At 40.2% G+C, this 21988-nt stretch overlaps 1 long non-coding RNA gene across 3 annotated transcripts in view; it reads right to left on the bottom strand.

The window, feature by feature from the left end:
* LOC125637927 (uncharacterized) overlaps positions 1-21988 on the bottom strand; it is a 210578-nt gene that overhangs the window by 42745 nt on the left and 145845 nt on the right. For all 3 annotated transcript variants that reach the window (XR_012668828.1, XR_012668826.1, XR_012668827.1), the window contains 3 exons: positions 14153-14240; positions 6969-7015; positions 6797-6830 (listed from right to left, as the gene is read on the bottom strand). This is a non-coding gene — a long non-coding RNA (uncharacterized LOC125637927). The remainder of the gene's footprint in view (positions 1-6796; positions 6831-6968; positions 7016-14152; positions 14241-21988) is intronic.

Here is a 21988-nt window from a genome sequence, read left to right as displayed (position 1 = left end):
TTTGCCTAAATAGGCGTAAACCTTTGGTTACAGAAGAGAAAGTCAGAAGATGAAAGTCTCACATCTTAGATTTCAACTGCACACCTCCCAAAACTCCTGCCTGTCAATTTTTCAATATGAGAGGAAATGTTAAATGTTAATGATCACCCTTTTGGCCTGGAGGACTCTTCATTTTATCCTCCAAGTTCTTCTGATGTGTTCATGAGTGATACTGGTTACTACAAATAGAAATCTTTGTGGGAAAAATTGTTAACACACATCAAAGCCTGATTTTGGAGGTATTGAGTCCTACAAAGTTCTGAAGGCCTTCAACGGCCATTGACTTCAGTGGGAGTACCAGGTGCTTATTACCTTTCAGAATTTGTCCCATATAAAAGATTATGATCACATAATTCAGGTCACCACAGCAAATGACAATGATTTTCAATAATGTCTATATCACCGTCAGATTGGAATAGCTACATTAAACCAAATGTATCCTTTGATTACATTTACAGAATCTATGCATCAATATGTTCTCAGTGGTGTGCAGAAGAATATTCGTCACTACATCATTCACTACAAAACAGATAGTATACAAACTCTTGTGATTATCTTGAATTTATTTGGCTTTTACAATATTAACTTTGCATGGTCAGAACAAATTAAGACTATGAAGACTCTTGTCAGCCATATTGAAAACTAGTTATTGAACGTGAGATTCTCAGGCAGCCCTATAACTTGTCATTAAAGATAAGTGCAGATGGTGTTTTCACTTTTAAATCTCCTTTCCATCTGTGGTCTGTGTGTATGCAAATCAATGAACTAATTTCAGATAAGAGGATTCTGTTCAAGTGCAAAATCTCAACTAGCCTAGTTCCAGAGAAAATGGAACTTTCTATGAGTACATTTTCCTAGACAATTGCTCTTTCATTAAAACAGTTTGAATCCAAAGACTATGAATTCCATTTACCAGATGGAAGAAGTATTTCTTTAAAATTATTGCATTAGGAGAACACTTTGTCCTAGATGAAATTTCACCATAACAGATTTAATAGTTGTTCATTTTTTAAGACAATTAGCCTGTCAGAAAATGCCATTTTATATACTCTTATCACATACAGTTACTGCCCATAATCTCAAAAAAGATATCTAGGGATATGGAACAGGATATCTGAATTAATAGCTTTCAAAATATGACAAGATACAGGCCCAGACTCTGCTTGGCTGACATCTGCACATATAGTGGGGAAGTAGAAGGAATCTCCCCTCACATACACAAACAAGAGCCAGCTGGAATTGCTCTGGGGAGCACAAGGACTGCACCCTTCCTATTTTCTTAGGGATGAACAGCACCCCCAAACTGTGGTGGGAACTATATTTATTCCCCCACAACTAGACCATTGAGTAGGAGGCTCTGGGAGCCATTTTGACTCCTAGTGACCCACTGGGATGATGAAGTTCCACTCCATCCCTGATGATTGAGGCATGATTCAGACCATACAATTTAGAGGAACAACTCTGTATCGTGAGAAATTATTGTAAAACTGTAAAATTACCTGTGTACTTTTAAATTAGAATGAAAGTAAGTTTTATATTTTCGATAATACTGTACCTCATATATACAAAGCAGATTTCATCCAGCAATCTCCAAACATTTGCTAATTAAGAATCATAACCCATCTGATACTGAGGTAGGTATTGCTCAGAGATTTGCTGAACATTATATGATTTTTGGTTTTGTTTTTGCAAATCTATATTTTTGTTGAATTTTGGTTTTGCTATACAAAGGCCTAAGATGATTTCATTTAATCTTAACCATCCAAATTTAAGATGTTCTGATGGGAGGTTCCAGATTTGGATTATCTCTTTTATTATTATAATACACATTTTAAAGATGTGTGGGAACCGAAGTTATATGACTTTACTAGGGTTACATAGAAAGGGCTATATTGTGGCATTGCAATCTGCAGTAAGAGGTGACCATAACTGTGCCATGCCAGGAGCAGGTTGGAGTCATAATTGTCTATGCAGTTCTCCTTTGCTCCAGGGGCAGAAGGAATCCATTACTGAAGCAAAAGGGGAATGATATCCAGTAAACTGAGGAGTAACCAAAACTCTGACTACTCCCTACCCCTCCTTGTCCACATGGGAGACCTATGTTCCAACATATCATTATTTCACCATCTTAATACTGGAGTATCATTTTATGATTTTAACATTTATGGATGGCAAATTATGGTTTTGGTCCCATAAAAGTTTTCTTTTTGTCAGTTTTAACAAAAAAATATTCCTTACAATTTGCAGAAAAAGCTATGGACACCAGAATGGCATGACAACAAACAGGCCTTTTTATGACAAATCTGGAAGAGAAAATCCTTAAGCAATGTACCTTTCAGGAAGCTCCATTATTTAGGAGGTAGTCTCATCTTATGGACAGAAGGAGAAGAAAATTTCAATCATTTTTACAAGGACTTAAAAATCAACTGCTCTGCATGGTGCGGGGAGTTTTAGACACCACCATTGCAATATTTGCAAGACAAATTAGAGGATTGGGCCAAAAGAAATCTGATGAGGTTCAACAAGGACAAGTGCAGAGTCCTGCACTTAGGACGGAAGAATCCCATGCACCGCTACAGACTAGAGACCAAATGGCTAGGCAGCAGTTCTGTAGAAAAGGACCTAGGGGTTACAGTGGATGAGAAGCTGGATATGAGTCAACAGTGTGCCCTTGTTGCCAAGAAGGCCAATGGCATTTTGGGATGTATAAGTAGGGACATTGCCACAGATCGAGGGATGTGATTGTTCCCCTCTATTCGACATTGGTGAGGGCTCATCTGGAGTACTGTGTCCAGTTTTGGGTCCCACACTACAGGAAGGATGTGGAAAAATTGGAAAACATCCAGCAGAGGGCAACAAAAATGATTAGAGGACTGGAACACATGAGTTATGAGGAGAGGCTGAGGGAACTGGGATTGTTTAGTCTGCAGAAGAGAAGAATGAGGGGGGATTTGATAGATGCTTTCAACTACCTGAAAGGGGGTTCCAAAGAGGATGGATCTAGACTGTACTCAGTGGTAGCAGATTACAGAATGAGAAGTAATGGTCTCAAGTTGCAGTGGGGGAGGTTTAGGTTGGATATTAGGAAAAACTTTTTCACTAGGAGGGTGGTGAAGCACTGGAATGGGTTACCTAGGGAGGTGGTGGAATCTCCTTCCTTAGACGTTTTTAAGGTCAGGCTTGACAAAGCCCTGACTGGGATGATTTAGTTGAGAATTGGTCCTGCTTTGGGCAGGGGCTTAGGCTAGATGACCTCCTGAGGTCCCTTCCAACCCTGATATTCTATGATTCTATGAATAAGAAATAGTAAACTATAACCATCCAGATAAAAGAAACCCACAGACTGCTGCAGCTATATCCATAAATCAGGCTTCCCATCCCATCTCATCCCACACTAAAACATCCATTGCATGTTGCCATGACACCCTAAATTCTTGCATCTGCTCCAAGAGAATCTAGTCTGTGACTTAATAAATTGTGAGTTCTAAAAACCATCCTACATCAAACATTCAATTCCAAATAAAATTTTTGAGGATGGTTAAAAAATACCCAACAGAAATATTATTTTCTTTTAAATTCTGCAGTATTTCCCCCACAAAAGTAATATTTTCAATAGTATGTAAAGCTGGACTTAAGTCACGTCGCTTATTATAGATATTTGATTCTAAAGAATCCTTTAAGAGAATACTGTGGGCCAAATTGAAACCTGTAAAAAAACAACAACAACAACCCAGCACTGAATGTTTATCGACAGATTCTAAGAACATGAAACGGTTAAGACTTGATTAATTGACATAAATTTGTCAAATTGTATTGTTGCGACAATAGAGTGTTTATGATTCAGCTCATAAAACCCATTTAAAGTTCTTTAATAGGTGAAATTTATAAATTGTTAAATAAGAATACTTCCTCTCCCCCCTGCAACATGTACATATTGAACCATTACCTATCAGCTAAAGTCCTTTGAGGGCTTTTCTTTCTCCCTACCCCTGTGCCAAGGATTATATTATATAGTAGTCCTATTTGGTTTAATGTGTTGGTGAACGGATTAACTCAAACTCAGTGGGGGATGAAAAGTTTACTCACACTATTATGGTTACATCCTTGTTATTAAGTCCACACACAGTAATGCAATACAATTTTCCTTTAATACAGTAACTTGATTCAGCCAATTTGAAATATGCCACTGAAAGACAGCAAAAAGGGTCTTCTGATATTATTTTTCTGAGCTACTCAAACTTTTTCTGATGTTTACATGAAAATTTAATGAAAGTCTTTTCTCCACTTTTCATGATCTCTAACACCTATTTGAAAGAATATGTCATGGATAGAAGCTGCCACAGTTTGGGACAAGTGCACCTCTATTTCCACTCAGTGGTCTAGCAAAGGCACCCACTCCCAGGCTTCCAGTTTCCCAGTCATTGTCTTTCTTGGGTGGAGGCACATGTCTTACTCTCTTCTGAACAGAGTATTTCCCTGCTGAACAATTCTTTGCTCTCACTGTGCTATTCCCCTCAGAGACATAAGAACATAAGAATGACCTTACAAAGTCAGACCAGTTGTCCGTATAGCCCCGCACCCTGTCTTCCAATAGTGACAAATGTCAAGTGCTTCAAAGAGAATGAACAAAACAATGGAATTATCAAGTGACCCTTCCCCTGTCATCCAGTCCCAGGATCTGGCAATCTGAGACTTAGGGACATCCAGAGCGTGGGGTTACTTCCCTGACCATGTTGAATAATAGCCGTTGATGAACCTGTCCTTCATGAAATTATCTATTTTTTTTAACCTAGTTGAAATTTTGTCACAACATCCTCTAGAAATGAGTTCCACAGGTTGACTGTGCATTGTGTGAAGAACCATTTTCTGTTGTATGTTTTAAACCTACTGCCTATAAATATCATTGGGTGACCCCTGTTTTGTGTGCTATGTGAAGGGGTAAATGGCACTTCCATATTCACTTTCTTTGCACCATTCATCATTTTATATACCTCTATCATAGCCCCCCCTTAGTCGTGAATATTACACTTCCTGCTCTCTTTTTCTTTATTTGTTTTGTCCCTGCCATGAGTTTACAGACTGCTAGGACCTTAAGTGGTGTAGGTGGGAAGCAGTCTTGTCTAAAAGAGATGGGAACAAAGATTAGAAGTTTTCCCCAACCTAATATTGAATCAGTGTCCTTTAGCTCACCACTGCCAGTCTAACATTCTCCCTGATGCACTTTTTTGGCTGTGGTGAAGGATTAGGTGCAACAAAGTAAGAGGACATTTGTTTTTCTATTTCCTGGCTGGTTGAGTCGCTTTTGCATGCCATTCTTACAACTCTTATGTTTAGCAAAAGTGAGGAGAAGTCTGGGACCCAAGAAAAGAAGGAGATCGCCAGTAAAATGTTGTGCTTCAGGAGCTGTTGTCAAGGAAAAAGTTTCTGTGAATTCACTGAGCCAATACCAGTAACATGCTGGGCTGATATCAAGGCCCAGATCACGGTGGCGTTGCTGACTCAGCATCTCCGGTTTGTTTGTGTGATGTCATGAAACAGGATTCCATGAGTTTTGTAGGTTCAATACTTCTTGCTTTATCAGCTAGAGTCAAGGCTTTGTCTAGATGAAATTATCCCTGTTTGTATTAAGCTAGCCCCTTAATGGGAAAAAAAATGAAGCCCCTACTAAGCAACAAGGAAAATTGTGAAAAGCATTAACAACCATCGATCTTCCAATTGTGAAATGAATGAGCCAACAGTGTGTAAATCAGTCTGATCAGCAGTTTTCAACATTCTTTGTTGAAAGACATAACCAGGGGAAAATGAAACAAAAAGTAAGTGCTACTGAAAGAACAAGAGTAAAGGTCAACTATTTCTATGAGGGGTGAAAATTCAGATTATCAGATGCCCTAATATGAATGTTTCACCTGTCCTGGGGAAGGACAGAAACCATCTACATTTTAAAATCAGCAGTGCTGGATAACTTGCAGTCAGGAGTTCTAAAAGAGCTAGCTGATGAACTCACTGGACCATAAATGTTGATTTTCAGTATGTCTTGGAACACTGGGGAAGTTCCCGAAGAGTGAAAGAAAGCTAATGTTATGATAATATTTAAAAAGAGCAAACCAGGATGACCTAGATAATTATAGTCCTGTCAGTCTGACATCACTCCTGGAAAGATAACTGAGCGACAGTTATGGAGCTTGATTAATAAAGAATTACAAGAGGGTTATATAATTAAGTGTAATCAAACTGGGTTAATGGAACATATATCCTGTCAACCTTTTTTTTCCTTGATGAGATTACGAGTCTGGTTGATAAAAGTAATAGTGTTGATGTAATAGACTTAGAGTTCTGTAAGGAATTTGACTTGGAACTGTATGACATTTTGATTTAAAAAAAATAGGATGATATAAAATTAACATGGCACACATTAATAAGATTAAAAGGTGTCTAACTCATAAATCTCAAAATGTAGCTGTAAATATGGTTGAACAGATGTGTTTCTAATGGGGTCCTGCAGGTTTTCAGCCCTACATTATTCAGTTATATTAATGACCTAAAATAACCTATTAATGACATAAAATCACTGTTAAAGTTTGCAGATGACACAAAAATTAGTGATTGTAAATAACAAAGAAGACCGGTCACTGATACAGAGTGATCTGAGTTACTTGGTAAACTGCATGCAAACAAACAATATGATATGGCTGAACAATTTAATATGGCTAAATGTAGCTGTATACACCTAGGAACAAAGAATGTAGGTCATACTTACAGAATGGTTGACTTTATCCTGGGAAGCAATGACTCTGAAAGAGATTTGGAGGTTGTGGTTGATAATCTGCTGAACATGACTTTCCATATAAAGGACTGCAACCAGAAAGGCTAATGTGATTTCTGGATGCATAAACAGGGGAATCTTGGTAGGGATAGAGAGTTTATTTTACCTCTTTTTGGCACTGGTGTGATCACTGCTGGAGTACTGTGTCCAGTTCTGGTGTCCACAATTCAGGAAGGATGTTGAAAAATTGGAGAGGATACAGAGAATTGCCACTCAAATGATTAAAGGATTAGAAAACATGTCTAATAGTGATAGTTTCAAGGAGCTCAATCTATTTAGCTTAATGAAGAGAAAAGGTGACTTGATTACAGTTTTTATAAGTAAATATATAGGAAACAAATATTTAATATTAGGCCCTTAAATCTAGCAGAGAAAAGTATAAACATGATTCAATAATTGGAAACTGAAACTAGACAAATTCAGAATGGAAATCAGGCATAATTTTTTAACGGTGAGAGTAATTAACTATTCAAATGATTTATGAAGGATGTGGTGGATTCTCCATCACTGGCAATTTTTAAATCAATATGGGATACCCCTCCCCGCACCCAAGATATGCTCTATGACTTATTTTGGGAAGTTCTATGGCCTGTGTTATACAGGAGATCAGATTACATTATCACAATGGTCCCCTCTGGCCATGGAATCTATGAATCTTAAAAACAAATATTCTATTTTATACTGTAACTGTTTTGTTTTTTTCAGTCACACTTTAGAAGTGACTCCTCCAACTCCCCCACTTTTCCCCAAAGAAATTCCCCCCAAAAAAGGAAACTGCCTTTTCTTTGCCACATACTTTAATATACTGGAATACACTGCATATTTATAACTTCCATTAACCACTTATGGGAGTTAGATCTATCTATCTATCTATCTACAACAGTTACATTTTGTGATTCATATATCTCTAAAATGGCTCCCTGAATGAAGCATTAGCTCAGTCTTACCAGCTCTCTTTACCTCACACTTTCAAGATTTCCCATTAATAACACAACATTACTTCAGGTAGCTTGAACAGATACTTGTATACATCTCCAAATTCTTGCCTCCTGGGTTGGAAAATAGGCAATAGCAACCATTACTATTGGGTGCATAAGCACAAAGCATGTGGACCCAGAGGTACCAGACTTATTTCCTAACATGTAAAGAGTGAAGAGTTTCTTCCTGAAAGAGAATCAATTTACATTTGAATGCACAAATGTGCAGCTAGCTATAATGTAAATGTTAACTTTTATCATTTTCACAATAGATCAAACATAGAAGAAGAATATTTCTAGTTAGAATGGAATCTTCTTTGTACAGTATGGGAGATGGCAGGCTGCTAGCATATATTAAACTTCATCCCCTTAGCAAGTACAAGTAAAAGATGTTTTAAATTATGTAATAAAAGATATTTTTGGTGAGATTTTGATTAAGATTTTATTCCCAACCCCTTAATATATAATAAAGTGTAGAAATTATGTGTTACTCTGGAGTTAACATTTTTAGAAGTATGGTGTCATTTAATAGTTAAGCGGGAGGAGGGTGTACGTGTGTGTGCATGTCTGAAATAAAGCATTTTTGGTGGCCTGGAATTTGTATTTTAATCTTCTGTCATGATGAGGAGCTATATGAATTGAATCACTTTAGCAGGTAACGTAGGGGTAAAAATCTGTTGAGGGTACATTTCGTGCTATTTAATGGAATAACTTGTACTTGAACAGAATTATTGACTAAATAGCTGTGACTTGTTTCTTAGGCAACCTGAGCAAGTGATAATGAAAGAAATGATGCCACCATAATATTTTAAGCAATTATTTTTAGTTTTGTTTTACAAAAGGCATTTGCTTCATACTAGGACATTATCTCCTGACTGACTGATAAGAAAATAATCTAGCCCAGGGAAGCCTTTTCCTTCTTTTTCTTTAATGGAGTGTCAAGCTAGGGAGAAGTATGAAGTGTACTGAGAACTGCTGATTATCTCCAAATGTGTTCTCCAACTGCTAGTAAGCACCAGAACTCAATTTCTCTGTTTTTTTTTTTTTAATCTCCTATCTGTTGCCATGTATCGTAAACCTTAGTATTAAATCATACATAAAAGGTTTGGATAAAAGGGGACAGTTACCATGTTTTGTTTTGTTTTTTGTGGGGATGAAGACAGGGGTTGTCACTGGCTAGATATCACTGGCTAGGCTTCATTAATATCTCCAATAAAAACAGATGAAAACCTGCAAATTGTGCACAAAGCTAGTCTTTGTAACCACATATTCCCATCACTGTTACCCACTGACTTCCCTCCCAATTTTCTCACCTGAACTTTATACCCACTGTTCCATCTTTTCTTAAATTACAGTAGGTCTTGAGCCTAGAAATACTTATGTAGGTCAATAACTTGTGACACTGGAGTAGTCCAGTTTTAGTGTTAGCCATAGTTTAGCAAAGCTAGGTTTGTTGTGATGAAAATCAAAGTGCTCTCCCATTTTTGGCTTCATACTGGAACTGAGAAGACCCACAGTACCACTTGATGTACAATGCACATATTAAAAAGAGGGAAAAATGATGATTTTTCTTCTTTTTGCTTCCATTAACCACTTTCACAGCTAGTCAATATTCTGATACTCCCCTCACACTTTCTCCTTTCTTTTCAATTATTATTCAACTATTCTAATATGCTGAATGGCACAACAAAATTATATCTTCAACTTTTAAAAACATACATAACAGGACAGTTAAAGAAATAGGAACTATGTGTTTAAAAAAAGGGGAAAAACAACATTTTAAAAATAATCACACATAGTACCTTAAAAATCCAGTATAACCCTAATACATACTGTGGCATTACGCCCCATATTCTTCACAGTAATATTATTATGATATGAGTATGGCATAATTATGATGTATTTTGTGCAAGATAAGGCATGTGAGATATCATTGAAAAAGTTACAATATACTGAATATGATTATCTTACTTGTATGCATGTATCATTCTGGTATCTGAAGTTAAGAATATTGTCTATGTATCTATTACAAATGACTTTACCCCTGCGGAACGCCCACTAGACAGAATGCAATCAGTCTAGATGGCTGGCTGGGAAGGGCCATTAGGGAGAACAATAAGTCTTATAAAATGCTAATCTCCCGCCAATGAGCCTTCCTAAAGACACTAAAAACAGCCTCTGAGTCATGGCTACTGTGTCTCTACAGAGGCATGTGACCAAGCCACCTGGTACTGGACTTCATCATAGAATACCAGTGATTTTTCCACTGAAAGGCATGGGAACTAAAGTTGGAGACAAAGGGTTTCTGTCATACGCAAAAGCTATTTAAGGCAGGGGAATTACATCATCATGGGTCTTCACTGACTACCCACCCAAAGGAGACACTTGGAAAGACCTGAGAAACAAGGACTGAAGTGGGGGAGAACAGCTTAAACCAGGCTAAAGTGGTTTCTAGCCTGTGAAAGGAATACCTGGGGTTTTAAGCTGCAAGCAAGTGCAGCTTTCCCTCAATAATCTCTGCAAACTGCCTAAATCAACAATTAGGGTGAGAATTTGCTACTCATATCCAATATCTTTAGTATATTAAGCTTAGATTGCATTTTTGTTTTATTTGCTAGGTAATCTGCTTTGATCTGTTTGTTATCTCTTATAATCACTTACAATCTATGTTTTGTGGTTAATAAATTTATTTTTGTTTTGTCTAAAATCAGTGTGTGAGGGAGTCATTACTTGGCGTAGAAAGATGTGTATATTCCTCTCCACATTGAGGGAGGGGGCGAATTTCATGAACTTACACTGTATAGTTCTCTATGCAGCACAAGATGGTATAATTCTGGGTTTACACTGCGGGGTGGGAGGGGTGCATGCTTTAGGAGCTGGGTGGTGCCTTAGCTGAGCCTTCCCATGCAGAACTGATATCAGTATCTGTGTGTAGCTGCAGCTGTGTCCCTACCTGTATGTGTGTTGGAGCGGGCTTGAGAGCCTGTCACAGCAGCACAGTGTAAAGGGAGACCTGGCTGGTGCATCAGGAGGGATCAGTAGTACCCCAGTTCCAGCTAGAATCCCAGGGGGAACCAGTCACACATACCATCCTCCTCCTTCCAAACCAGCCCCCCTCCCAAATATCCTCACCCTTCACATAATAAACCCCACAAAATACAAGGGACATCAGAGAGGGCTCAGGGATGTAGCAGCGAGGAGGACATGGAACTGTCAATGAGAAAGCAGAAAGGGAAGACATAGTCTTGGCATTATAGATCTGGAGGAAGGGAGACTAACCAGGATCTCATGGTTGACAAGGATATGAGCATGAGGATTTGACAACTGGTGGAAGTGAGGGGGACCAGAACTGCCAGAAAGAAACAGGAAAGAGGCAACAGACAGAACTTCAGACTAAGCAAGATGCTGACTGGCAAGGGGAAGAAAATCATAGAATCATAGAATATCAGGGTTGGAAGGGACCTCAGGAGGTCATCTAGTCCAACCCCCTGCTCAAAAGCAGGACCAATCCCCAATTAAATCATCCCAGCCAGGGCTTTGTCAAGCCTGACCTTAAAAACTTCTAAGGAAGGAGATTCCACCACCTCCCTAGGCAACGCATTCCAGTGTTTCACCACCCTCCTAGTGAAAAAGTTTTTCCTAATATCCAACCTAAACCTCCCCCACTGCAACTTGAGACCATTACTCCTTGTTCTGTCCTCTTCTACCACTGAGAATAGTCTAGAACCATCCTCTCTGGAACCACCTCTCAGGTAGTTGAAAGCAGCTATCAAATCCCCCCTCATTCTTCTCTTCTGCAGACTAAACAATCCCAGTTCCCTCAGCCTCTCCTCATGAGTCATGTGTTCCAGACCCCTAATCATTTTTGTTGCCCTTCGCTGGACTCTTTCCAATTTATCCACATCCTTCTTGAAGTGTGGGGCCCAAAACTGGACACAGTACTCCAGATGAGGCCTCACCAATGTTGAATAGAGGGGGACGATCACGTCCCTCGATCTGCTCGCTACTTATACATCCCAAAATGCCATTGGGCTTCTTGGCAACAAGGGCACACTGCTGACTCATATCCAGCTTCTCGTCCACTGTCACCCCTAGGTCCTTTTCCGCAGAACTGCTGCCTAGCCATTCGGTCCCTAGTCTGTAGCTGTGCATTGGGTTCTTCCGTCCTAAGTGCAGGACCCTGCACTTATCCTTATTGAACCTCATCAGATTTCTTTTGACCCAATCCTCCAATTTGTCTAGATCCCTCTGTATCCTATCCCTGCCCTCCAGCGTATCTACCACTCCTCCCAGTTTAGTATCATCCACAAATTTGCTGAGAATGCAATCCACACCATCCTCCAGATCATTTATGAAAATATTGAACAAAACCGGCCCCAGGACCGACCCCTGGGGCACTCCACTTGACACCGGCTGCCAACTAGACATGGAGCCATTGATCACTACCCGTTGAGCCCGACAATCTAGCCAACTTTCTACCCACCTTATAGTGCATTCATCCAGCCCATACTTCTTTAACTTGCTGACAAAAATACTGTGGGAGACAGTGTCAAAAGCTTTGCTAAAGTCAAGAAACAATACATCCACTGCTTTCCCTTCATCCACAGAACCAGTAATCTCATCATAGAAGGCGATTAGATTAGTCAGGCATGACCTTCCCTTGGTGAATCCATGCTGACTGTTCCTGATCAATTTCCTCTCATGTAAGTGCTTCAGGATTGATTCTTTGAGGACCTGCTCCATGATTTTTCCAGGGACTGAAGTGAGGCTGACTGGCCTGTAGTTCCCAGGATCCTCCTTCTTCCCTTTTTTAAAGATTGGCACTACATTAGCCTTTTTCCAGTCATCCGGGACTTCCCCCGTTCGCCACGAGTTTTCAAAGATAATGGCCAATGGCTCTGCAATCACAGCCGCCAGTTCCTTTAGCACTCTCGGATGCAACTCGTCTGGCCCCATGGACTTGTGCACGTCCAGCTTTTCTAAATAGTCCCTAACCACCTCTTTCTCCACAGAGGGCTGGCCATCTGTTCCCCATGTTGTGATGCCCAGCGCAGCAATCTGGGAGCTGACCTTGTTAGTGAAGACAGAGGCAAAAAAAGCATTGAGTACATTAGCTTTTTCCGCATCCTCTGTCACTAGGTTGCCTCCCTCATTCATTAAGGGGCCCACACTTTCCTTGGCTTTCTTCTTGTTGCCAACATACCTGAAGAAACCTTTCTTGTTACTCTTAACATCTCTCGCTAGCTGCAGCTCCAGGTGCGATTTGGCCCTCCTGATTTCATTCCTACATGCCCAAGCAATATTTTTATACTCTTCCCTGGTCATATGTCCAACCTTCCACTTCTTGTAAGCTTCTTTTTTATGTTTAAGATCTGCTAGGATTTCACCATTAAGCCAAGCTGGTCGCCTGCCATATTTACTATTCTTTCGACACATTGGGATGGTTTGTCCCTGTAACCTCAACAGGGATTCCTTGAAATACACCCAGCTCTCCTGGACTCCTTTCCCCTTCATGTTAGCCCCCCAGGGGATCCTACCCATCCGTTCCCTGAGGGAGTCGAAGTCTGCTTTCCTGAAGTACAGGGTCCGTATCCTGCTGCTTACCTTTCTTCCCTGTGTCAGGATCCTGAACTCAACCAACTCATGGTCACTGCCTCCCAGATTCCCATCCACTTTTGCTTCCCCTACTAATTCTTCCCGGTTTGTGAGCAGCAGGTCAAGAAAAGCTCCCCCCCAGTTGGCGCCTCTAGCACTTGCACCAGGAAATTGTCCCCTACGCTTTCCAAAAACTTCCTGGATTGTCTATGCACCGCTGTAATAGGCGGTGCATAGACAATTATTAATAGATGGTAATAGGCAGGTGGGCAGCAAGACCAAGGTACTGCTAAAAATTTTTGGCTGCAACTTTTTTTCCAGATCGAAAGAGGCAGATGCAGATCTAACAAAACATAAATTAATTGGGCTAATTGTTTTTCTTAAAAAAATATTTTTTACATTTGCTAAATAAAACATTTTGACTTGTTTGATTTGCAATGATTTTTGTTGCAAAATTTAGTTCAGTTTTATTTTTAAAAAGTTCTCAAGCACAAAATGAAGCTTTCATTTCAGGTCTAACAAAATGTTTTATTCAGTCCAAATAGGTTTCTTTGGGCTTTTTCCACTTTTGGTTCATCAAAAAATTCAAAAGATACTCATTTTGGGTCAACCCAAAATTAATTATTTTTTGAGAAAAGAGACGAAACTGAAAAAAACCCCACATATTTTCACAGTTCTAATGATGACAAACACCAGTCTATTTTATTGTCTTACGTACCTGATGCTGACTCTGAACTGCATTCACTCACAAGAAGAGAGCAGAAGGATGCTGTCTCCCATATTCTCTTTGGATATGAATCTTGATGCTAAGTATCAAATAAAAAAGACAATAATTGTATATGAGATGCAAAACCAGTCATAATCCTCACCTATTGTCTTCATCTGTTGCTTGTCTTCTTAGATTGTAAAAGCATCAAGGCAGTGTTAAGTGTTTTCTTATATACTTTGAAAGTGCCCACCACATGGTACAAACAACAAAGTCTATAAAAATCCATTATGTTATTTGGTGGACAAATACAAATTACCGGGCAGGATTCTGTCCTCATTTACACTTATGCAACTCTTTCAGTGGAAAGCATGATTTAGCCCATTGAATGATTGTGCCAGTTTTTCAGAAGACCTCCAAACTGAAAGGCATGCTGTATCTTTCACACTGTTTCTCCTTTGCAAGGATCAGGTCAGGCATGCTACTGGTAGCATGTGACCAGTACAACCCGACACAGGTCGGGAATCCCACAACATAAGGAGTGCTGGAGTATGCCGGGGACCCACCGGAATGAAAAACAATATCCACAAAAGTAACTTCAGCTGAAGCTGCTGCCTTGAAGATTGCTCTTGGCTGAACAAAATCTAGGGGAGAAAATCTGAACCAACTCCACTGCTGAGAAAACATGAGGGGGTTGGCACTGCAACTCAGCTCTGCCCTCTGGCACTTTTTGCAGTTGTGCTGTCTTCCAAACATTATGGTCTCCAAGACTTTGGCCTAGTCACTACCATGGAGAGGGGGAATTTGGTCCTGAGGCAAGTCTCTGCCTCCTTATTTTTCTTCTGCCTAGACATTCACACCAAAGCTTCAGGTACAGTGGTCGCCCTTTTCAAGTTTGCACGGGTAATGTCAAATGCTCTAAAGGAGGTCAATGACCCTAGAAAGTCTCCCATCATTGACAGAGAGCTGGTTTGAGATGGACATAGCTACTCTCTCAAAAGCCAGACTAGCTGACACAGGCTCTCTACATGAGATAAATTAAACATTTTTTTCTGGCATGGAAAAAGTAAACCAGACCTCAACAAACACAGGGTGGGGTTTTCAGTCAAAAACTCATTAATGCGCATGGTCAAATGATCTGTTGCAACATCAGAACATATTGTATCACTAAGAATGTCTACCACAGGTGACTTTCCATCTTCATCAGTACATATGATGTACATCAGTTCATGTGATTTCCTCTATCTCTGAAGAGATGTAATCGTTCTATCAGCAACTCAACAGCATCATCACTAAGCTACCATTGGGAGACTTCCATGCTAAAGTCAGCTCAGATCATGATATGTGGATACTATGCATTGGCCAACACAGAGTGGGGGAAAATATGAATAGCAATGGGCAAAGACAACTGAACTGTGCCACAATAATTCTGTATTACTAACACCTACTTCCAAGACAGTCACTGCTGGAAGGTCTTATGGAAACATCCTAGATGTGGATACTGGTACCAACTGCATTTATTTGTCACAGGTAGAAAATAACTACATGATGTTCTCCATAATCACAGTTCACACTGAGACACAGGCCATTCATTTGTATGCTGAAAAATAAGGCTTTCTCTACAGAAATTCCATCATACCAAAGTTGTTTCCCATGCCTTAACATTAACAACACAAAAGACCAAGGAAGGTGTCTCCAATTCACTATGAATCTCAGGGAAAAGATAAGTTACACACTAGTAACTGGAGGTTCTTTGAAATGTGTGGTCCTTATCTGTATTCCACACATGGGATACATATGCACACCATGAACCCCAAGCTAGAATTTTTTGTAAGCAGCGTCCATTAGCTTTCACATATGCCAACGCACTCCCTATGCTATGAGCCGAGATCATGAGGGATGATGCAGTCAGACACCTCATCAATTTCCCATTCTTAGTACAGTTCAAAAACTCCGCAGCAGAGGGGATGGAGGGCAGATAGCGAAATACAGATATGGGCCACACATCTTGAAGAATCTCCAGTTACAGGAAAGTAACCTCCATTTCTTCTTCAAGTGATGGTACCTATGTGTATTCCCCATGTGTGAGATTATCAAGAAGTAGTGAGATGGGGTTTGGTGGGAGGACACAGTAATGATAACTGACTGTAGTACTGCTGTCCCCACAGCTGTATTCACAGTTGATCACTGGTCCAGGGTGTAATGTCTTGTGAAGGTATGCAAAGAGCTCCAAATAGTTGCCCTACATATCTCTAGGAGGGTTATGTCTTTCAGATATGCAGCCAAAATAGATTGGCCAGAAGTGGAATGAGCTCTCTGGAGCCCTCTGGAGAGGGTGAATGTGAGCTAGTTGGTAATACAACCTGAGATCCATTTTGAAAGTCTCTGCATCAGTATAACTTGACCCCTTGATTGCTCTGCTATAGAAAAAATAATTTAGGTGCCTTTCTAACACCCTTTGTTCTTTGCAGATAAAAGATCAGAGCCTTCTCTCTTCATTTGAGGCATATCAAAAATACTAGTAAGTGAATTACCTGACTCATATGAAACTCAGAAACTACTTTAAGAACGAATCTAGGGTGGGATCATAACAAGATGTTTTCTTTATAGAAGACAGGGTATGGCAGGTCCACCACAAGTCCTCCCAGCTAGTTGACTCTTCTGGCCACCTTCATGGACAGATGGGACATAGAGTATATATATAGCAGCTCAAATGGGGGGTTTAGCGATTGACAACAAAACAAAATTGAAGTCCCACTGAAGTGAGAACTTCACCAATGGCAGAAAGGTATCCCCTTCAGATATCTAGTTGTGACTAGATGAGTAAATATGGTAAATGCTGATTGCTGCTAGCACAGGCAAAAAACTTAGCTCAAGACCCAAAGACATAAGGATAAATAGATACTCTGAGATAGCAGAGATTCCATCTGATTCTGGAGACAAGTTGCACTGGGCAGCCCGAGAAGAGAAACACTTCCATTTTGCTGCATAACAGTTCTTTGTAAACTCTTTTCTGTTTTAGTTAAGGACGGTTTGCATACCTTTAGAACAAGAGCACTCTATTTCTGTTGCCCATTCAAATACCCAGTTTTGAGCTGCAGTGGTACCAGACTGGAGTGCCCTTGTGCTGTATTAGAAGTACAGAAATGTGGGGATGTTCCCATGTGGATACACTGAGAGCTGCAGCATATCCATAAACCAGACCTGTGTCGGCCAGTTGGGCACAATCAGGGTGACTGAAGCTTTGTCTTGGCAGATATTCCATAGAACTTGGGATGGGAAGGACGGCATGCCCCAGGCATTCCAGAAGCTCTCCTGTATGGAGAACTTGTGGATGCTCCAAGGCCACTGGGCCAATTTAAGTTCAGATTCTAGTACATTTGCAAGATGGGCTTGAATACTTTCATTATCAACACAACAAGCTGGGAAGAGGCAGCTAACAACAGGCTACAGTGGAGATCTGTGCTGCACTTGGGAGTCAAACAGAGATCGTTGAAAGAGAGGCTGAAATGCAATGGTTGAGAGAGAGGAAAATGAAAAAAAAAATGCCAGCAGGCCTCAAGTGCTCGAAGTGCACTTGCTTCATCTTCTGGCCCTGCATTTTATGCCTTCATTAAATGTTGCTGTGATGCAGTATTTACCCGTCATGGGGCATGGAAGGGTTAAGATGGCTAAGTGGGCCAAATAACTGTCCAGACTGCACCTGGAGAAGGAGGCCTGGTCTATGCTAATGAGGGAAGTCAATCTAAGTTACGCCAGTTAAGTTATGTAAGTTACATAACATAAATTGACTTAGCTTAGATTGATTTACAGTGGTGTCTACACTGCACTATGTCGATTGGAAATGATCTCCTGTCACCATAGCTTCTGCTTCTTGGGAGGTAGAGGTGGAGTACTGAATTCGACAGGAGAGTGAATTGCCATCAACTTATCACATCTTCAACAGACCCACTAAGTAGGACAGGCTCAGTTGGGAAGGAACCAGTGGGGCCTATATAAGCTCTGGAAGCTGGCAACAAAAGAGGCTGGAGGGAAGGAGAAAAGGGGCTATAGGCGAGTAGCCTACAGTTTATCCCTGGGAGGAGGGAGTGTGGCTTGGCAAGTCCAAAGATGAGGAAGAGCCAGAAAGGTAGGTAAGGTTCAGGGGAAAGGTCAGCGAGGTATGAGGTAGGTCAAACCTGGGCTCTTGATGAGAGGCCCATAAGACAGGACCCAGAGTAGAGGGTTGGCCCGGGTCCCCCTACCAGATGTGGATGAAGTGGCACCAGCGAGGCAGTGACGAGGAAGACTGAGTGAGTTCATTTGTCAAGAAGGACTTTGATATCCCGGAATGGGGGGACATGTATGGCTGAATCATGAAGAGAGGAGTCTGTGGCTCATCTAGTGAGAGGGGTTCTCAGGGCGAGAGGCTGACAGGAGACACCATAAGGGAGGGTGCAATGGATGGCCAGAGCTAATCCCCAGGATGGCCAGAAGGAAGCACCACCAGCTGAGACAGTGGAAAGGACTGACGCTCGAGAATTGGGCTTTTTAGCTAGACATTGTGCTGAAGAACAACAGACAGTAAGTGAACTGCATTGGTGTTTACCACATCATTCAAGATGGATGGTTGCTGTTCAATAATCCTTTGTGATATCAGTTACTAAAGAAACTAGAAAGCTCAGTGGTTTGAGCATTGGGCTGCTAAACCCAGGGTTGTGAGCTCAATCTTTGAGGCAAAAATTCAGGATTGGTCTTGCTTTGAGCAGGGGGTTGAACTAGATGACTTTCCAACCCTGATATTCTATGATACTTTTTAAGAGGAGGAAAGCCATTTAATGTTCAACAGAATTATATCCTTGGCAGTAAGTACTGAAAGTATTTTGGCTTTATTTTCCTCTTTGATATAGAATACATATTGTAGAGCCAACATTTCCATTTGATTAATGTAATGTGACAATTCATGAATCACTCAAGGAACTTGTTAAAGGAGTATTTGGGGTTGTTGCCATTTTAATAGTGGTTGTTAAGTAAAAGTTGTGTTTAGCACTGAACTATTGTTTAACTCTCATGGCTTATCACATACATGTAAATTCTGAAAATCTTATTATTTGGGTTTAATTCAGTAAACAAAACAAAATATTCAAAACAATAATTTCAAATTTTGGTGCCCAGTGCTCAGCGCCTAAATCCATACAGCATTTAGGTGTCTACATAAGTGGCTTTATTGTCAGAGAGACTGAGCATCCACAGCTCCAACTGACTTCAGTATTAGTTGTGGGTGTTCCATGACAATGAAAATCAGATAAATTATGTGCATGCCTAAATAAAGATTTGGATGCCTAATTTTAGGCATCCAGGTTTGAAAACTCTAACCTTGCCTTTTCTTATTATTTGTATTACAGCAGTGCCAATAATCCTAATCCAGATCTGTTCATAATAAAGTAGCACCTAATATAGAAATACACTTAAGTGCTAAGTAATATATGATCTTCTTTCACAATGAAAGATATTGAGTTTGGTTATAATGAAGAACATCCTGTGGCACATTCAGAGTTAATTACCATTGGGACACAGAGGAATTTTATATTTAGTGCAATGGATACTAACTTTGTGTTGGGGAGGTCCTGGATTCTTTAAAATCTATGTAATTTGGTGCATTATGGGGAAATAGCATAATGTCTGATTTTCAAAGATTTATAGGTGCCTAAAATGCAAATAGATGGTTAGTAGTATTTTCAAAAGTGTCTAGACATCTTTAGAACCGAAATGCCATTAACAAGCTGGCCAATAATTCTTGGGTTAAGATGAGCATGTTCCTTCTTGTGTGCCTGGATATATTAAAACACACAGAGAGATAAACACACATAGAAATAGACAACTAAAATTAGTAAGAAGCAACAAAACTGAAAAAATGGCATGATTTTATCTCTGTGTGTTATTTCCTTCTAAGAACAACTTTACCTTTTCACCTTGTTCCCCACTGTCTCTTCATTTCATCCTCCTGCCTACTACTCTTATGATATATGTCATCTGTCTATTTTACACAACAAACTTTTTTGGTTCAAGGTTGTGCCTTCTTACTCATCATGAATCTACCTGGGAGGGAATATCTAAGCCTCCTTTAAAGAAGGATCTGTGGGAAAAAAAATATACTTGCCATATCACAAACCCTATCATTATGTTAAGGATGGAGCAGAGGAAATTGTGCAGCCAACCAAAGTAAATTATTTAATAGCAATGTCATTGTAGTAACACTAACTGCAGCAGTCTCCCAGCAAGAAGCAGCAGACTGGTACAGCCATTAACATAATATGTCATCATGGTTTCTTGAAGCCTTTCATGTTTTGATTGAATTGTTATGGAGAATCCTGGATGAGTAAGAAGCACAAATATTTCTATGACTTCAGGTTTTTACAATCACTGGCAGAAAATTCATAAATTGGCAGTCTTTCATTTAAAATGTTAGATTGCATAACATTCTACAAGCCTACTGTTTTCTCTATTGACTAATCCATCTTTCCACAACATGTTTTAATATTTAATGAATCTAGATAAACATAGCACATTTATTAGGTAATGCTTGTCTCCATCAGAGGAATAAAGTAGCAGTAGATCTGAGAATAGTGTTCTTTATCAGGTGTTACCTTAGTTTTAAATCATTACTGCAAATAACTATCAGATAAGAGAGTGCTCTCATATTAACAGATTTTGGACTGAGACCTTATTTTCAGAGTCTTGTGAAATCACAAATCCCTTTATATGTAAGCTGGAAACATCCATATAGAGGACTTGCAGATGGGTTGGTGGCAGTGTACAGAACTTGTGCATGCTGAAGGGTAGATGTTCACAAGTAGGTGGTATAATGGGTGTGGCCACTGAAACAGGTGCTTGCTATCTCTTTTCAGAGATATGTGCTGTGCTCTTAGTTAGGGTTAGATAGGTGTAAACAAGATGGGGGACTGGCAGCTAAAAGAAGGTCTTCAGACAGCCCTCCAGTGGCTCAGTGCTGAGACTCAGAAGAGGCAGCAGCTAGGAAGGAAGGCAGCTGTGGCAGTGGGTAAAAAAAGGCCAGATGGTTATGGGGAAAAAAGAGGAATGCAGAATTCTGGGTAGCTGCAATGCCAAGGGAAGGGCAAAACTGTTGTACCAGTTTGGACTAAAAATGGATTAAAGAGATGAATTGTGCATAGAACATCAGCATTGGAAGGGACCTCAGGAGGTCATCTAGTCCAACCCCCTGCTCAAAGCAGAACCAATCCTGAATTTTTGCGCCAGATCCCTAAATGGTCCCCTCAAGGACTGAACTCATAACCCTGGGTTTAGCAGCCCAATGCTCAAACTGCTGAGCTACCCCTCCCCTCCTCTCAAAAAGAGAGAGCATAGGAAATGTAGAGGTAGGAGACCACTGAAGACACCACAGTGATCAGCCAATCAGCTACATTCACATACCTTTTGCAGTGGAAATTAAAATGTACTATTGGGGTGGGGGGTGTCACTGAAAAGTCCTGTGTATGCATCCTGAGTGGCACTTGGTCTTAGGAAAATGATCTCTGTTGAGGCTGAGCAGGGTCACAGCACACGAGAATCAAAAGGGAAAGCTGGTGCTCTTTTGGTGTAATAACTGCTATGTTATTCTAGTTCCAACAGTTCTCCTAATGATTGGTTCTGATGATTCACAGGCATTTCGAGAACCTCTACTGTGATGGGAACTGCAGTGTCTGAATGGCAGTGCTCCAGGGAATACCACCTTATCATTAACATTCTTATTGTTTCAAATGCCAGTGAAGTCTCCTAAGGGAAAATTACAACCTTTCCCATCAAATTATTTATAAAACCCAAGTACTTAAAATAAAGTTAATAAGTTAA

Source organism: Caretta caretta, chromosome 1 (assembly GCF_965140235.1).
Source record: "Caretta caretta isolate rCarCar2 chromosome 1, rCarCar1.hap1, whole genome shotgun sequence".
Lineage (NCBI taxonomy): Eukaryota > Metazoa > Chordata > Testudines > Cheloniidae > Caretta > Caretta caretta.
This window is presented reverse-complemented; position numbering and strand designations above follow the sequence as displayed.